At 45.2% G+C, this 19269-nt stretch overlaps 1 pseudogene; it reads right to left on the bottom strand.

The window, feature by feature from the left end:
- Positions 1-2941: 2941 nt before the first annotated feature.
- LOC107402569 (large ribosomal subunit protein eL39-like) lies at positions 2942-3275 on the bottom strand (annotated as a pseudogene).
- Positions 3276-19269: the final 15994 nt, after the last annotated feature.

Below are 19269 nucleotides of genomic sequence, written 5' to 3'. Positions count from 1 at the left end.
GGCATTGAATTTGTCTATATGACTCATGTCAATGACACGTGTAGGAGTCATAATATGTCATGGTAGACTTTGCAAGTTTTCACAGGTTCTCAAGGAACACACCCTAACCAGTCTGTTGTAGGGTAAGAGGAATATACAACAGATACACAAACCTCTAGTGTAGACTACAGGCACAGACAGCCTGGCTTCTGCAATACAACGAAACCAACCTACTGTCATCTTATACATATGTAAGCAGCATTGCTGAGGCTAACTCAGACCAGAGCCTGCTGACAAACCACTAGACCTGCAGATACAAGACTGACACCAAGATCAACGCAGTGTGAATGGGAACAGAACCCATGGAAATGAAGGTTCCAGGAGGGAATGAGATGCCCGCCCCCTGCCTGAAAAGAGGATTTGTCAGTGAAATCTGAACACCCCAGAGGACTAGGTAGAAAGAGCCTTGGTAAGTAACTAACCTGGCATCCTGAGAAGAAAGTCTGAAGGTCCATAATTTTTAGCTAGAAAACAAACAAAAATCATTGCCACATGTCATTATTTGGCAAGGGATATTTTATTGATACACAGTCCCTATAACCTGTTCCTGGTCCCAGAATGATTTTACATCAACTTGAAGATAATTGAGAACTGAGTAGGAACAGCTGGGTTAGAGTTTCACAGAACAAAGACTGAAAAATCCTTTAAAATTTAGCTCCTAGGAAATAATGTTACATCTTTATAACTATGGGCATATGTTGATCCAACTTTTCACATCTGTAGTAGGAAATGGGGTTAAGTGCCAAAAGTCTTCCTTTGCTTGTCCTGTTAAAAGCACTTAGGGCAACTACAAAGTGATTCCACTTTCTTTGAATTAGTAATAACAATGGGCAAGTTCCTGTGTGTGAATAGAAGGCTTAAACCTGCAAAGAGTGTGCAAGAAATGAATATTGAATGAGAAAAAAAATATTATTTGGGAAATGAAGCTCTGTCAGGCTTGGCTACTCTACCAGAAAGTTTTCCATTACTGCCATAAATACCTGAGATAATCAGTTTGATAAAAGAAAGAGCTTGAAATCAGAACCTGAAGAGATGGCTCAGTGGTTAAGAGAACTGGCTGATCTTCCTGGAGGACCCAGGTTCAATCCCATCTCACACCCATCCATTAGTCTAGTCCCAAGGGATATGATGCCCTCTTCTGGCCTCATGGGTCATTGCACATATGCAGTACACATACATACATATGTATATATCCCCATACATAAAATAATAAAAACAGTTTTGCTTTGTATCGTTTTGTTTTGTTAAGAGAAAGAAAAATCTTTGTGTTGAAGTGATGGGTCAACAGATAAAGAACTGCACAGGCACCTGAGTCTGAATCCTCAGAACCCACATAAAAGCTGAACAGAGTAGTGCGTGCACCTTTAACCCCAGTGCACATGCAGGAAGCTGGGAAGTGGAGACAGGAGAATCCCCAGAGGCTTCTAGTCCAGCGACCTGGAATACTCAGCACACAATAAAAGAGCCCGTCTCAAACAAGGTAGAAGGTGAGGACTGATGCTGGCGGCTGTCCTCTGATCTCTTCAAAAAATACAAATATTTACATTGTATTTTTACATATATATATATATATGTATATAGTTATCTATATATATATAGTTACTATATATATATATATATATAGTTATCTCCCAGTCACTCTCTGAGGCTACAGCCAAGCCCTAGTGGCCTTTAGGTTTTTAAAAATTCAGACCATAACAACATGCAGCTCATACTTGAGGCTCACTTGACATTTCTGCTGGACAAAACTTGTTGAGAATCATACGTTCACTGAGCCCTTGACACCTGTTCATTTTATGAAAATGGTTTCTGGGCTTTCTACATTGTTCTCTGACAGTGGCAAAATTAACTCTGCAGGTCACCTAGAATGTGGCATACTGATACAGTAAATCCCAAACTTTGCACTTGCATACCCTTAACAGAGCAAAGTTCCCTCTACCTAAGAGCCAATCATATTTAATGGATAAGATCTTACTTCAGCTTAGAACAGGGCACAATGTCATCTTGAAAGAGGGGCTTCTTTTTACGATAATTACTTTCACTTCTCTTGTGTGGAAAAACTGAGGCAACATATGGAAAGCAATCTTTATTAATAATTATATAAGAAGAGCACCAGTCCTGAAGAGGACAATTTTGCATATGCTCCCTTCAGATAAATCACCAGGTCCACAGTGAAACTACGTAAGTATAGCCAGGCTTTAATTTAATAAATTCACTGAGTTATAAATACCCTGACCTTGTTTATAAAGGAAGCTAGTTTGTTCACTTAATGAAGACATCAATTTGCCATTCAGCTTGGACTGATTGCTCATTAGCTGCTTTGCCCTGACCAACAGCTCTGACTTAGCAAGCCAGCCTCTGTAGCTGATCGTAGGTAGTGATGTACTGCCACCTATAGTCATAAAGAGAAAGACACTGCACTGCACCTTCTGTTCGGAGAGCCACAGCTATCGACAAGAACACAGTACAGGATGCTGCTGCCGATGAAGATGAGGATAAAAAAATAAAATAAAAATTACAATCCCAGGTTCATAACTGCAGTCTTCCCACCACATTAAAATCAGTGTAAGAGACTGATTACAAGCGAAATTCAACTAAGCAATATCGTATTACAGCTGCAAAGTCTTAGCCCAATGCCCAGGTGGGACAGGTGCGAAAGGACCATAGCATTGATAACTTGGATGGCACAAGGTCTGTGAGTTATTTTCCAAGTAAACCCCTGCTTGTGTTTTCTCTGAATTCATGCCAGGGATTTTTCTCACTTTCTTTACTGTTTTTCCTGTTCTAGGATGCCACCATCAGCAACATTGTGCTACCTAGTTTTATGTCAACTTGACAAAAGCTAGTGTCATCAGAGAGAACCTCAATTGAGAAATGCCTCCATAAAATCTGCTGTAGGGTATTTTCTTTTCTTTTCTTTTTTTTTTTTTTTTGGAAGGTTCTACATTTTATTACTGGACAAACTACTCCCCCAACTTAAAACACGACCCAGTCTTCAGGTTAAAATGTTGAACTCCACGTGGTAGGATTGTTTGATGACCCACAATTCAGTATAAACTGTCTTGCCATTGCGTGAATCCTTACAGACCCAGCTTTGTTCTCCTCCAGTGTCTTCTCTTGGAGTTGTACCTGATTCTGTTACCAGTTTTCATCCAAATCCACTGAGGAATAGGACGATTTTGCTTTTGTTTCTTGGCCAGGAATCACTTGATTCTGAAAGTCTTGTGAGAAGACATGGTGAGAAGCCAAGGCAGGAGCCCACCGCACGACAGAGAAGGAAAGGAGAAGAGCGTAGGGTATTTTCTTAATTAGTGATTGATGAGGAAGCGTCCAGCCCTCTGTGGGTGGTTCCATCCCTGGGCTGGTGGTCCTGCGTTCTGTGAAAAAATCAGGCTGAACAAGCCATGAGAAACAAGCCAGTTAGCAGCACTCTTCCATGGCCTATGCATCAGCTCCTACCTCCAGGTTCCTGCCTGTTTGAGATCCTGTCCTGACTTCCTTCAAAGACAGATTAAGGTATAGACATGTAAGCTAAATAAACTTTTCCTCTCCAAGTTTCTTTTGGTCGTGGTGTTTCATTACAGCAACAGAAACCCTACCCAAGACAAACATTCATTGCAATTTTTGAGACTTTCTTGAGTTCCTGGAATCTTAGATACCTGAGATGTATCTTACCTCTGAGATGCTTATATTTTACTGGAGTGAGATAGATAATACACATACTGTGAACTGTACAAAATAAAACATGCCCCCAAAAATTTTTCAAAAAACCCACCCTGATTCTATAGCATGCAGAATGGTGGCAGGTGGCATGGAAAGAAGTATATGGGGCTGGAGGCAGGATAGAATAATGGATGCAGGATGGAGTCCTAATCAGCTAGCCAGGAGCTTTACTGAAAAGTGACAATGTGCAGAAGTCACTTGGAAGGCAACTAGTGGACTGAATCTGCAGGAAAGCTGAAAACGACTGGCCAATGTCCCATAGAGAGATGGTACCCAGAGTACTGGAAGAGCCTGGAGTCCCTAGGGGCACAGGCTTGAGAGGCAGGGAGGAAGCCCATGGCCTTGGAGGCCACTGTCAATGTTTCAGCTTCTGGCTTAGAGAAATGAAGCTTGCTTTTAGATACAGGCAGATGTAGTACCTATGGCCTTTTCTCATTTTTTTTTAAACTATGTGGCTACTTTTATCATGATGTCTCAAGAATCACAAGGACTCAGAACAAATATTAACAAGTCACTTCACTTTTTGTAGGCTTCTGTAGTGGGTAGCCATTCTAGCTTGGTTCTGGAAGTTCCAACCCCCATTGAGACTCCGGCAACTGTCACGCCTACGAGGCGGGGCGAGGGGAGGCGCCTGGGGACCCCGAGAGCTGGATGGGCCAGCGCTCGCGCTGGGCGCTCTCTCGGTGCCGGAACGCTGACCGGTGCAGATTGACTGTGCAGAGCTCCGGAGAACACCGCTGGATTGCGATACACCTTCCCCAGACCCTGCGACCTACCCAATTACTTAATTTGTGAGTTACGCCATTTAATAAATATCCTTTTAACTACGTGGAGTGGCCAAAATAATTTCTCCAATATCTGGCGCTCACGTGGGGCAAACTCCAAAGGCCTGGGTGGCTCCCGCCGTCTCCTCCCTAGCTGGCGGGTACCTAAACCCGCCTGCAAAGTTCCATACAACCAGGGAACACCTACACGGGGGCTGGGGAGATGGCTCAGAGGTTAAGAGCACTGACTGCTCCTCCAGAGGTCCTGAGTTCAATTCCCAGCAACCACATGGTGGCTCACAACCATCTGTAATGAGATCTGGTGCCCTCTTCTGGCCTGCTGTCATACATGCTGTTTACCTATGCTCTATACTTCTCTGGATTTTAGTATGTGTTTCTTGCTTGATATTGTTTGCATTGGTTGTAGTTACATCTTATCTAGGTCATTATCTCTCATTATTTCTGGACAATATTTGATAACCATTCCTTTGTATATAGTCTTGTATTAGTTTAGAACCTTCTTATTTAGACAAAAAGGGGGAGATGTAGTGGGTAGCCATTCTAGCTTGGTTCTGGAAGTTCCAACCCCCATTGAGACTCTGGCAACTGTCACGCCTACGAGGCGGGGCGAGGGGAGGCGCCTGGGGACCCCGAGAGCTGGATGGGCCAGCGCTCGCGCTGGGCGCTCTCTCGGTGCCGGAACGCTGACCGGTGCAGATTGACTGTGCAGAGCTCCGGAGAACACCGCTGGATTGCGATACACCTTCCCCAGACCCTGCGACCTACCCAATTACTTAATTTGTGAGTTACGCCATTTAATAAATATCCTTTTAACTACGTGGAGTGGCCAAAATAATTTCTCCAATAGGCTTCACTTCAACATTTTGTTTCATAGATAGCTTTGAATGTACCTGGTTAAAAGCCACCCTGGATCCATGAGCATTTGGCTTTTGCAGTTAGCACTTATCATGCTCACTTATGAGCGTTCTAATGCTGTTTTGTGTTTGTCATAAACATTTTGTTGGTTGCCTAAGACTCTTCAAGAGGGGCACTGGCTTTTGATGTTATTGTGAAGACTGAGTGAAAAAGCAAGTAGTAGTTGAGTACAGGTCCAGGACAAGATGAGCACTCAATAAGCTATCGCACTAAGTAGATGTAGAGTGATATGCTAAAAGTTCATTCATGGCCATCTGCTATGAAAAAACGATGTTATAATGAAAGTCTTAGTAGAAAGGCATTTTACTGATTACTCTTCAATAGACAACTCCAAGGATTCTGATTACTGGGTCAAGGGTTATGGTAGTTATATTAGTTCACTTTTTTTGTTTGTTTGTTTTGTTTTTTGTGGCTGTGATAAAATACTATGACCAAAGCAACCAGAGAAGAAAGTGTTGCTTTTGGGAAATGTTTTGGAAATATTACCGTTCCAGAGGATTAGAGTCTATTATGGCAGGGATGGCATGGTATTCCAGTAGGAAAGGGAAGCAGGGTGGTTACATTTTTCTCCGCATACTGAAAGCAGAGAGAGAACAGGAAGTGGGGTGAAGGTACCTCGCAGCCCACCCCCAATGATGCACTTTCCCCAGCAAGGCTCACCTCTTAAAGGTTCCACAGGCTCCTGAAACAGTGCCAGAGGCATGATGTTCTGGAATTTTCTCTGCCAAAGAATTGGTTACTGCTGTAGTATTCACAATAGCTAGGAAATGCCAGCAGATTCCACCAGCCTCAGGCAGGTTCTCAGGACATGGGCAGAACACATCAAAATATCACACAATGGCCTCTAGTACCATCATTACCAGAGTCCTCTTTCCCTTTGGAAACCCCATGAGCCTGGCCTCTACTTTCTACATTGTTCTCAGCTGTCTTTCAGGCTTCTACGAGAACTGATAAATGGGACTGACTGAATCTGGAAAGCTCTATATGATGGGGAGGGGGAATAATCACTGGAATTAGGAGCAGCCCACAGATGGGAAATTGTCTTTTCAAATGTACATATACGACAAGGTATTCAGGTCTAAGATGTACACAGAACGACAAGGATGTGGGAAATGGCTTAGTCAGTTAGTGCTCTCCATGTAAGCCCAAAGGCCTGAGTCCAGATCCCCAGCACCCATATAAAAGCAAGCTGCTGCAGCATCTTATAGTCCTGGCACTGGCAGGAAAAGACAAGAGGATCCCCATAGCTTGCTGGCCAGCCACTCTAGCCAACTGATAGGCTCCGGGTCCAGTGAGACTTCCTCAAAAGACAACATGGAGAGCAACTGAGGAAGACACCCAGTGTCAACTTCCGGCCTCCATCCTGACATGAGCACACATTCACGCCTCCTCACATATTCACACATATGCATAGTCACACACTCACCTGAATATAGACAGAGAGTGGAAGAGAGCTACAAAAAGTTAACATACAAAACCCAACCAATCAACCAGTGACCTAATGAACTAAATAGGAAGTTCTCCAATGAAGAAATACAGACAATAAGTACTTTAAAAACTGGAAAGAAAAAAAACCCCTATGTCATCATTAGCCATCAGGAACACGCACATTCAAACTGTTCTGATATTCATTAAGAATTGCTATCATCAAAAAAACAAATGACAACAAATACCAGTGACTGTGTGGAGAAAGAGTGACTCTCCCTTACCACTGGTGGGAGTGTAAACTGCACTGAGAAAGTCAATGAGGAAGCCCCTCAAAAAAACTCAGTGGAAGTAATACTGACCAGCTGTACCACTCCGGGGAACTTACCTAAAGGATTCTAAGTCAATGTATCTCAAAGATGCTTGCACATCCTTGATTACTGCTGTAGTATTCACAATAGCTAGGAAATGCCAGCAGATTCCACCAGCAGATGAATGGATAATGAAACTGTGGACATATACACAATGGAACTGTATTCAACTGCTAGGAAAAAATGAAATCATGGTATTGGCAAGAGAATGGGTAGTACTGGAAATCATTATGTGATGTGCAATATGCCAGATACAAAAAGACAAATCCCATGTGTTTTCTCTTATATGCAGAATCTAGATTTGAATAGTGTGTGTGTCTATATATGTGCACATGCGTGCATTCATGAGGAGTGTGTGTGTGTGTGTGTGTGTGTGTGTGTGTGTGTGAGTATGTGTTGTGGTGATATATTTGTAATCTAAGAAATAAAGCTTATCTGAAGGTCAGAGGACAGAGCCAGTCACAGAGTTAGCCACAGAGGTCAGGCAGTGGTGGCACACACCTTAAATCCTAACACTCCAGAGGCAGAGGCAGAGATCCATCTGGATTTCTGTGAATTCAAGGTCACACTGGGCTACATGAGATTAATCCAGTCTAAAAGAGAAACAGCCAGGCAGAGGTAGCCCACACCTTTAATCCCAGCACTAGGAAGGTTGAGACAGGAAGTGATATGGCTGGGCAGAGAAAGGAATATAAGGCAGGAGGAGACAGGGATTCACTCTCTTGCAGAGGCTCTTTCAAGCTGAGTAGTTGGTGAGGTAAGAGGTGGTGGCTGTGGTTTGCTCTGCTTCTCTGATCTTTCAGCTTTTACCCTGATATCTGGCTCTGGGTTTTTAATTGTAAGACCATTTAGGATTCAAGCAACAGTGTGTGTGTGTTTACATCTGTGTGTGCAAGTGTGTGTAGGGGTGCACATGAGTGTTATAAAAGTATAAAGAGGGCTATGCATGGTGAGGAAGAGATCTCAAGGAAGTGGTGAGAAGATATCGGAATAAATGTGACATGGACCCAGACTGTTTGTAGGGAGAACAAAGACCAGCAAGAGTAGGTGTATTGGAAAATGGAGCTGTAAAAGAAAAATATATAAGTATATTTGTGTATTAAAATGCCACGAGGAAACATCACTTTGTATGCTTACTTTAAAAACAAAAAAAAAAAAAAAAACAGCAAAGAGGAGGTTAAGTCTGATGTGGCCGGTCCATAATCCTAACACTCAGGCGTCTGAGGCAGGAGGATTGTAAGTTTAATGCCTGGATGGGCTACAGGGTGAGTTCAAAGCCAGCCTGAGCAGCATACCCTCTCAAAAGAAAAGGAAGAGAAGGGCCAGCGATGATGCTCAGTGGTAGGGCACCTTCCTAACTCCGTACAAGGCCTGGGTTCAATCCCCAGCACAGAAAAATTCAAAATCAACTAGTCATGGGGATTGGGAGAGTAAAATGAAAACCATAAAGAACGTTAAGACACATTGTTCTTCAACATTCCGTGTAGCTGGGCATAACCCGTCAGATCTCCGTACTCCCGAGCAGAAGGACAAAGGGGGCCTCCATCGTCCAGCAGCGGCCCCCGTGAGCAGCGCGGCGCTGTCCCACTCTTCACGCTTCTGAACTCTCTCCTCCCTCTGCCAAGCAGTGTGCCTCAGGCAGCCACATAAAGGGGCACAGAGAGCTCACAAAAGGACCACTGTGTTCTTTATTAGCCATGACTTAAACACGTTGACCCTTCAAACAAAAGAACTGCAGTGGTGTGTGACAGAAATCCCGGAGCCCCAAGCAAAGAGCTCAGCTCTGAATCCTCAAAGGGCGGCTAACATGGCGGGCACGCGCATAACCACACAAGTTTCTCCGATGTGATAGTGTTGCGGCCACTTGGACCCACGGAGAGCCAAACCAGCCCCACAGAGAGAATTCCGTTGGAATTTCAGCTAATTACTACATACATAGATCATCCTGTCCATGTTTCACTTGCTTTCTCCCGGGATCCCGCAGCTGAGTCCATCCCATCAACTCCCTAAAACCACAACTCAAGAGCTGTATGCTCATCACTAAGGTTCTAACAGAGTTCCTTGAACCTTTGCCCTTGTGAGTCACCATGGCATTCTCTCACTCACTAGCAACATCCTCCACTCTCTTAGTCAGGAAAGAAATAGGATCCTTGCCCATTGACTCCTCTGTTATTTATTTATTTATTTTTTTTAGCCAGCTTTTCTCCATTCCACCGATCTGTCATTCCTACATTTCATAAATCTAGCCTCCTTTGCAAGCACATCTCTACTCCAGCCGACCACAGCTTTGGCCTGACCCTAGCCAAAGCCTCTCATGGGTCTTCCTAATTCCATTCATTCATTGTATAAGCCACTGCCCTCTAAATAGCCACAGAAATGCTCAGAAACTCAAAGCTGGTCATATCACACAGGTCGAAAGTTTCCTCTTAGAATGAAAGAGATCCAGAGTCTACACAATACTTAAGAAGATTCAACACTGGTGCCCCTTCCTCAGTTCATGCATCCCACTCCTCCATTCTGAAGCCATGCATACCTCCTCTAGATCTGACATACACAGCACACCACCACAACGAATATCCACCCCACCCCACCCACACCCCATGCTTGGTGAAAGCATCTTGCCTCTCTCAGCATCTGCAAATGCCTTTGCCTGGGCTCTGAGAACCAGTCCCAACTTTCTGCTCATGTCTTTGAATTCCATGCACTCGCACCCCTCCTCCGTCCTAAACTTGAACGTCAATCTCAGCTTCCTTCTTTCGCAGGTCCCTCACTCCCCAGGAGCCCCCTATGTGAAACAGAATGTAGAGGCAACAAGGAGTCCAATGAGGAGGTCCTCCGGGCTCAGTGGGGAGATGGAAAAAGAAGCTCAGAGGAGAATCTGGGCATCATATAAGGAGCACGTAGGTGGATGAAAGCAGTTTTGATGTAGAACCAACTCGCACTGCTGGTATTTGGGAGATGAGAGAGGAAGTAATGCAAGAGATGACTCCAAGGCATTGAGTCAGCAAAGGAATAAATGAATGGTAGTGCAATTTGCTAAAATGGAAATGACTCAAAGAAATGCAGGATTTACATCAGGAAATCTTTTTTAAAAAAAATCCATCTTGGTTAAGTGATGGGATTATTATACGTCTAAGCAGAAAGAGAAAAGGCACCTGGAGTCCAAAGTTGAGATGTCTTAACACCTCAGACAACTACTATGTATCAAATCACTCCTGAAACATGGCCCTATTAACAACAAGGTTATCTCGTTAATGCTCATGGGCTCTGAACCTACGTGACTGGTGTCTGTCCCGCGTACCTGAAGCTTCAGCTGGGAAGACTAATGTGGTGTGGTGACTGGGATTAAAATTATCTGGAGGCTTTCACTCAAATATGAGGCTCTGAGTTGGAAGCCAGGCTCAGCTGGTATGGTCAGTGGGTGGAGTACACTTGGCCTTTCCACATGGCTTTCTCATAGCTTGATGACCTCAGAACATCCCGGCTTGCCCATGATGACTCAAAGTTCCAAGAACAACTGTTCTGGAGCCGAACAAAAGTACAAATAACCTTCTGTGGTGCCATCACATCCATAGAATAGCACCCTACCGATCAAAGCAGGAGTGAGAGACCCAGGTTACAGGGGAGGGAACGGCACCATTGCCTCTAAAGACTCGAAAACATCAAGCTGGTGAGGTTCAGGCAAGAAGACCAGGAGTTGAAGGCCAGCCTGGGCCACATGTGACCCTGTAGCGGGTAAAAGAATCTAGACTTTCCCTGCATGTGAGAAAGAAAATGGGAAGGAGTTTCTGAGTTTAAGAGGCCTGCTTCATGCTCAGCCCATTTTCTTTCTCACCAGAAAGAAGACTGGGTATAAAGTTCAGTGGAGTGTGTTTGCTTAGCAAGCAAAACCCAGGGTTCCAGGCACAGTTCTGCAAGAGCTGAGGAAGAGAGGATGGGGCGGGGGGGACAAGGAAGGAAAGAAAAGAGCAGCTTCCTATGAGAAAGGTCAGGCAGAAGGAGATGGACCACAACTTTATTAGCAGCGGCCTCAGGCTCACAGTGACTGAAAACAACTTTGGCTCATGCTACATACCTGGTGGGTAAGAGCAACCAAACGCAGGAGATACAATGAGGTCCTGTTTTTGTAGACAGTCCCTTCCTCCCTCTCAGGGTGGGTATGGCTTCAGCAAGTCTCAGAACCCCAGCAGCAGCTTTTACTAAGAGGGTAAGGACAGTTGTATTTTCAAACAGTGAAAAACACAAAAACGGAAAGTTTAAAATATTCGCTAGTTTGGGAAATTGGACCGTGTCCCACGGAAACTCAGCACTCCAGCTGCCTTTGAAAATCATGAACTACAGCAGATAGATAGCTGGAGCCTGGCAACACATCCCACATGTCTGTTTGTCTCACTTTGTGAATCTCGTTCACTCCTGCTTGGTCTCAGGGCCCTGGGATCAGCCCCCAGGGACGGCACGTGGTCATTTCTTTCTATCCCAGTGCCACACTCCCTCTTCACTGGTCTCATTGTTTTTTCTGCTGTGGATCCCCCCTGCTGAGACAAGCCATGAAATGACATCCTCCGCTGCAGCATGGAGAGGCATCTTGTAACTGACATCGGGCAATGGCCTCTCCACCCAGGCTCTTCCCTGTACAAACACGGACTTTGTCCCTTGTCGTGAAGGCAGGTGCTTTATATGGCTTTAGACTGGCTGACCCCTGTGGCATACTTACAGCTCACCCCTGTGTGGGCGCCTCCAGAGTGCGATGCATGTCAAGGTGAGCTGCTTCTCCACCTCTCTCTCCTCCACCTGTTCTCACGGGCAGCTCTGCAAGCCTCTTTGACATTACATTTCTTCAAGGAGATGCAGGATTTCTGGCATGGTAGAGTCCTACACCCCCAAATTACATATCAGAGGAACTAGGGAGAAGGTTCAGCAGGTGAGAGGGCTCGCTCTGCAAGCATTAGAATCTGAGTCCAAATCCCCAGCATTCACATAAAAAACTAGGCATAACTGCATGCCTGTAGGAGGAAGGAGGGTAGAGAGAGGCAGGTCCTGAAAGCTCATTTGCCAGACAGCCAATCTGAAACCCTGAGTTTCCGGTTCATCAAGAAGTCCCGTCTCATAAGAATAGTGGAGAGTCATGAAGGAAGACACCTTACGTCCTCCCTTGGCTTCCACACAAGAGAGGAAGATACTCTGTGTCTTCCTCTGGTCTGCGTTTATGCATGCCTGAGCATATGGACGATGTATACAACACACACAGATGTACACACAAGCCAGCATGCACATGCACACAGATGCACACACCATACTTTCATAGGCACATACACACCTTGCTTATGAATGCACCCATAACCACGCCCACACCACGCCCCCCCAAAGGACTCACATATCAGCCTGACCCAAGGACCACTCAAAGAGCAGAAAGTTCACACAAGCCTAACAAAAGAGTAGGCTGTCAGTCTCTTCTGCCCCTTGAGAAGCCCACCTCTATAAGGGGCTCTGTGGAGGTATCTCTACTTGATATTACTCCACAATACCTTCCACTCCTAGGAACCTGCTTAAAAAATATGGGGTCCTATATAGGCTTAGAACTAGAAACAACCTGGCCAAATGAAGAATTTTAGTACTAGTTTCAAGTCCCGCATTTATCATTATTGATTCTACCTCTCCCCATCTCTCTCTTTCTCTCTCTTCCTGTCTGTCTCTCTCTGTCTCTCCTGTGTCTGTCTGTCTGTCATCTCCTCTCTACCCTCTCCTTCCCTTTCTCTCTCTGTTTTGATTTAAGATACAGTCTCATTCTGTAACCAAAGCTATCTTGGAACTCTCTATGTAGTCCAGGCTGCCGTGGAACCTGGGGCAATTCTCCTGTCTCCGCGTCTCAGGTACTGGGATTGTAGGTGCACACCACCACACTCAGCTGACATCTCTAGTGTGTGGGGACACTTGTCTCCTGTTATCCAAAGTTTTGAGGCTTGCACTGAAATTCCAAGGTGGCAAAGCACACCCAGCACACCCCTATTCTATAGACAATTACATTTGCCTTAATTTATCAGTGCTACACATTCTAATCAGTGTTGCCAACAGAACTTACCACAATAATGACAGCATTCTAAGTGTGTACTTTGGAAAGCAGAGCCCAGTGAGCCCTTGAAATACAGCCAGTGACATTAAAAATTTACATCATGCTTCCAGCCTTCATTAATATAAAGCAGCCACGTGTTTATTCTTCTTATGTCACTTTTCTCATCCAGTATGTGCATGTTTACATCTCTGCTAGTTTTTCATCTATCTCAGTTACAACATAAGCTAGGCAAAGGCAGAGATTTTGTCTCTTTCTCTCAGGCAGTGGTTCTCAACCTCCCCAATGCTGTGACCCTTTTATACAGTTCCTCATGTTGTGCCGACCCCCAACCATAAAACTGTTTTCGTTGCTACTTCACAGCTGTAATTTTGCTTCTGTTATGAATCATAATGTAAATATCTGAGATGCAGGATATATGAGATGTGACCCATAAGGAGGTCGCACCCCACAGTTTGAGAACCACTGCTCTAAGGTATCTTTAGAGCCCAAAGCGTGTGTGGCTTTTTCTGGGGTATGACAGTGTTTTTCTGTGTGAATGAATGAGTTATCTTCTGGATTAGGCAGGCACTCCAAGGAAGGAATGCCATGTCCTCTGAACCCTGGGTGGATTTATGAGTCAAGGTCTGAAGCCAATGTCAGAGGCGGAGCCTGAGGAAGGCTGAACTGTGTACTGCAAAGAGAACCGAGCAATGACCAGAAGAAAAGGGGGGTGGTGCCAGTGTGCTGGCACACGGCTAACGCAGCATGAGTTGGACAGACGATGAAAACGCCCGGATGCAGCATTCCGTTGGAAGCTACCTGTGTTGCTGACATGTAAACACGGCATCGCCCACATTTCCAGTCAAGTCTAATCGAATCATAGATTAACTTCTTTACTTACCTCATCCGATGGCACTCAAGCAAGTGTTGGGGAGGCACGCCCCCACCAACGTTAAACACAGAATAAGACAACTGAGACGCTCAAAGCGTTTGATGGAAGCAGGCACCCAGACAGCGTGACCATGAGATTCTAAGTCAGGGAGAGTAATAACACCCACACAGGCCACAGAAACGTCACCTGCCCTGCCACGGGCACATGTAAGGAAGCCATGTCCAAGAGAAATGTGTTTTCTTTTAGCTGTCGCGCTGTCAAACATCAAACCCGGGCTCCAGCACCCGGTGTCTCTTATGACCAGGACCATGCACTTTTATTCCTCACAGTCCCTTTCATGAGGGCTTGGATCTGTGCCTGCGCCATTGCCTAAATCTGTGTCGTTCCTTTAGTTCTTGAGGGCATCCTTCATCCTGACGCTACTCCGAGCACGCCACGGCCCTCTGCCCTCCCCGACTCCGATGAACACAATCTGCTGCTACGTACTTTTGGCTGGCCGACTTCCCCAGCTTATCAGAGCAGCTACGTGCTCCGCTCCTTGTTCCTGTAAAACTGAAACTCCAAGCATGGCTCCATGCTCCACTCCCACATGCGACTCCTCTGTGCAGCTGAAACAGAGCAGTCAGAGCAGACAGACATCCCGCTCTCGAGGAAAGCTGTGGAAGACGTCTTGGCAGATTAAACTTCCCACCGCGCCCTGAAAGACACCCCTTAAGGACTGAGCACTTGTAAACACCAGATAAAAAGCTCAAACAAGGCCAAAACATGGCTTACAAAAGTGACCTCCCTCAGAAAACTTTCTGTTAAAGGCACTAGTGGGCTAGCCTGTATTCACCTTTTAAAGCCGCCGTTTAAATCAAGGCCAGTGAAACCTTCGGCATGAGTCTATCACAAAGCAAGATTCTAGCGGCATTTCCTTTCACATGGTGAATGTCATATCCGAAGCCTGCTATTGAGATAGCAACTAGAAAATTGCTTGCGTCCTGGTGTTCAGAAAGGAAATGAACTGTCCAGGAAAGTGCTGACTTTCTAAGAACAATTCAAAGTAAACTTAAAGTTGAAAACAGTCAACGCAGAAAAGATGGCTGTTTAAATGAAGAAGGAACGCACTCTGCTTGGTTCGGAAACCCTCTCCGATCTTTTCATTTAGACCCGAAGAGCAACACACAAAACAGAGATGAGGGCGATGGAGGAAATGTCTCAGAAGCAAATACTTTGATTTTTTTAACCTGTGTCCCTTTTAGAAGTGCTGTACAGATGGGAAGGCAAGTTCGGGGCTTTTATTGGGGTCTATCCCCCTTGAGGGTACCCTGCTGTCTCCCTCAAACTTTTCCACGTAATTTCCTCCACATCTCCCCCACCCCAGTCTTCTGATAAGTTTCCCCTCGACCTCATCCCTCACTCCAGCCCTTGAGAGGTGGGGTGCCTTGAGTAACTGATAAATCAGGGGAGAGACCTGGTAGCCCTCACTTCTCCTCAGTCACTTTTCTCCTTGGAATAATGTTCCCCCAGCCCCACGACCGGAAACAGTATAGGCCATGCTGTGCTGACGAGAGGAAAACGTCTCTCCATGAAAATGAATGTAGGGAAATGATTTCCTTCCAACCAAAAAGCCAACTGCTATTGAACATCTGTTTGCCTAATTCTGGAATCTACCCCTCAAAACTTCACCACCATCAATGGGTTTAATTCGGTTTTCCTTCAAACATCATTTTCTTTCTCTAATTTCAACTCCAGGAGTATGAGAGACATTTAAGAGGCACTGCAGAAAGAAGGTGTGAGAAGCAGAATTTGACAAGTGAAACTTACGCGTTTATGATCTCTGAGCCATTGCATGCTGCACAGGCTCAGAGAAGGCGTGACCAATTGCTTTGGCAGTGAAGTTGGTCTAGGTGGGCATTTTTAATCTGGAAGGTGGCCAGAGTGTAGAGGTTTAGCCAGCAAATGTGACTTCCTGTTGTGTGATATTTTGTTTTTGACTGTGTTCTGACAAATAAAGCTCGCTTAGAGTCAGAGGGTAGAGCTAGCCACTAGCTGACCTAAATTAACCATAGAGGTTTGGAGGACTGTAGACAGAGAGGAGACAGGAAGTAGCAAGGCAGGGCAGAGAGAGGATCTCAGCCCTTTGGGACTGAGGAAGACAAGAGGTAGGAGGCGACTGGTGGTTGCTCCCTGCTTCTCTCATCTTTCAGGTTCTTACCCTGATATCTGACTCCGGATTTTTTCTTGATAAAGATTAATTAGATTAACACTTCAGTGGCCTGTGGTAATCATTTCCTCTTTTCCTTGGGCCTTAGAAAGGACCATTTAGAGACTTTTAAGCCAAAGCCACTGGAACCTCAGCAGAAACATGGTCATCACTCACAGGAGAGTCCTTCAGGGAGTCTATCATATTTGGCCCAATGCTAAGAGTCTAAAGAGACTGATAACAATGATACACACACAAGATGACCAGAGCACTGTGCCACGAGTGTTGAAAACACGCAGAAGTGCAGGGACTAACAGCAGTTATGCTGGGAGAAGTGATACTCCCAGAGTGCAGCACCTGGCCCGCTCTGTACTCTGTAGAAGACACTCAGTGTGTCTGCAGGAAGGAAGGTCAACCATTTCGTCAGCCTTGCCTTGACTTCTGCCAGTCACTTTCTTCTTTGGGGAATCTATTACCCTCAGAACTCCCACCCCTCCATCTCCAACCCAGTGGGCTTCCCTTTGAAATGAGTGTGCAGTGTAACTAAAGTCAAAATGTGAGCAGTGGGCTTGTGGGAGTCCTCTCCAGCTCCAGCCGCTGTACAAGGCACAGCAACACCCCAGCGGCAAGCTTTGTGTTGGGGGGAAGGAGCTTGGATGCTGCGGCTGCAGCTGCAGTCTTCGGTGAAAGAGAAATTGTATAAGACTTTAAAGCATAAATGGGAAGAATAAGTACTGATTATTCAGTTTCCAAGGCAACTGGGTTCCAAGGCAGAGTACTCTTAAGGTTCTAGCTTTTGAGAGAGAATTCCAGGCGAGTGGGCCACACCAAATTTCATACTATTAGTCAAGGAGTGAACAGCGGAGATTCCAGCCTTGAAGACAAGTGGCTTCTCTTCCGTAGACTTTGTGTTGTTTAAACCTACTTGGAGACCAGCCAATCCTGGGGGGCAGCAACTTTCTTAGGCCACTTCCCGGTGGCCCTGGCCTGATCACATCTGTGCTAGGGAAAGGGCTTCAAGCCCTGAGGGAGCTTGCTCGGGCCCCCTCAACCCCCAGAACTGTCCTATTGGAACAGGAAATGTAAATCAAGGCATCATACAACGGTGGGTTTGTCTCCCACCATGCTTACAGTAAAAACCAAGCCATATCTAAGTAGTCCCAATAGAGATTGTGAGTTTCAGAACAAACAAATCTCTCAGAAGTAGAAACCAGTTTTTTGTTGTTTTTTTTTTTCCAGATATCACTGAATTCTCTTATTACATCGGCAGTACTAGGTACTAAGTTCAGGGACTATAGCTGTCTAGGGTAAATGATTGACAGCTTGGAAATTAGCTTACTTCAAATAAATGTGGCTGTGGGCCATGCCTGTGATAATGGTATAACCCCTCATAGTCTAAACCAATGGTTCTCAACCTGTGGGTCATGACCCCTTTGAGGTCAAGCAACCCTTTCACAGAGGTCACCTAAAAACCACTGGAAAACAGATATTTACATTACGATTCACAACAGTAGCAAAAATATACTCACGAAGTAGCAGCAAAATAATTTTATGAATGAAGGTCACCAAAACAGAAGGAACTGTATTAAAGGGTCACAGCCGAGAACCACTGGGCTAACCAGTGATCACACCAGACACCCAACCTTAGCCTTAACCCTTTCCAGGTTCCTCTGGGAGCTTCCACAGGGCAGCAAAGCTAAGGCTGTCTTGCTATGAGTGAATGAATATCCGGCAGGGCAATTTGGGGTTCTGCTTTTAAGTTTCTGAACTCGGAACTCAGGTGGGCAAATTAGTTCTTTAATTTTTTAATTATTTAATTCTTCTAGACTTACATTTTTAAGCTCTGGATTTTAACTTCCCAAGGGACTGGATCTTTGAATTTGTCCCAACTAAAAGCTGAACAGACTTTTGTTCATCTGCAGAGTAAAACGGCTGTACAGTCTTTCAGGTGCACCTCTCTAATGGGCATTTTCCTGCATCGGCATTCATTGGCTCCCAGGCAGAATCTCTGACATGCTCCTCATGAATGGAAGGGACAAAGAGAGAGGGGGGAATTATGAATGGAAGAGCTGAGATTTCACAGACTGGAGTACACAAGGAACTTATGGGTTTATTTAGTTACTACTGTGTTGTTGGATCTACTTCAGAGCCTTCCGAAGGACCAACTTATCTACCGGCCACCCACAGCCCAGAACATGACAGCTTGAAGCTGGCACCTGATAGGGGAAGGGGCTTCCTCCTCCTGGGTGTCAATTAGAATTCCCAGAAAGTAGCTGTGTCCGCAGACAGACTGATTAGAAGTTGGAATGTTACAGGTTCAAATGTTAATTACCCATCCCAGGCTAACTTTTTACTCCCTTGGATGGCCTCAAAACCAGGCAGGTGCTCAAAGCTCAGATCTCAAGGCCTTATTGGAGCAACAGATTCGAGAAATCTGTGCGTGTTTCATGGATAACCTAGGATGTCATTCTTCAAGATACCACAGTGTCTCTCATTGGCCTGGGACTCACCAAGTAGACCAGGCTGGCAGTCACAGAGCTCTAGGGATCTGATCGACTCTGCGTCTCTCAATGAAGCACCCATGGCCATGCTCGACACTTCTTATATGGGTTGTAGGAATTGAACTCAGGTCCATGGCAAGCACTTTACCAACAAACCAATCTCCTCAGACCCTTTACATGCACCTAATTTACTGAAATTAAGTAAATCAAATGCAAGGCTAAAATCTGTGTTCAATACCAGAGCACTGGGGGTCTTTTTTTCAGACATCAACTAATCAAAAATTCTCCCCTACCAACACATAAGCTGACTTGTAGTAACTGATCAAAGGATTACCATTCGGAAGTTCACATGCGTAGTGAGACATGGAATGTACAACTCTA

This window comes from Peromyscus maniculatus, chromosome 12 (assembly GCF_049852395.1).
Source record: "Peromyscus maniculatus bairdii isolate BWxNUB_F1_BW_parent chromosome 12, HU_Pman_BW_mat_3.1, whole genome shotgun sequence".
NCBI lineage: Eukaryota > Metazoa > Chordata > Mammalia > Rodentia > Cricetidae > Peromyscus > Peromyscus maniculatus.
Note: the sequence above shows the minus strand (reverse complement) of the source record. Positions and strands in the feature narration are given on the sequence as shown.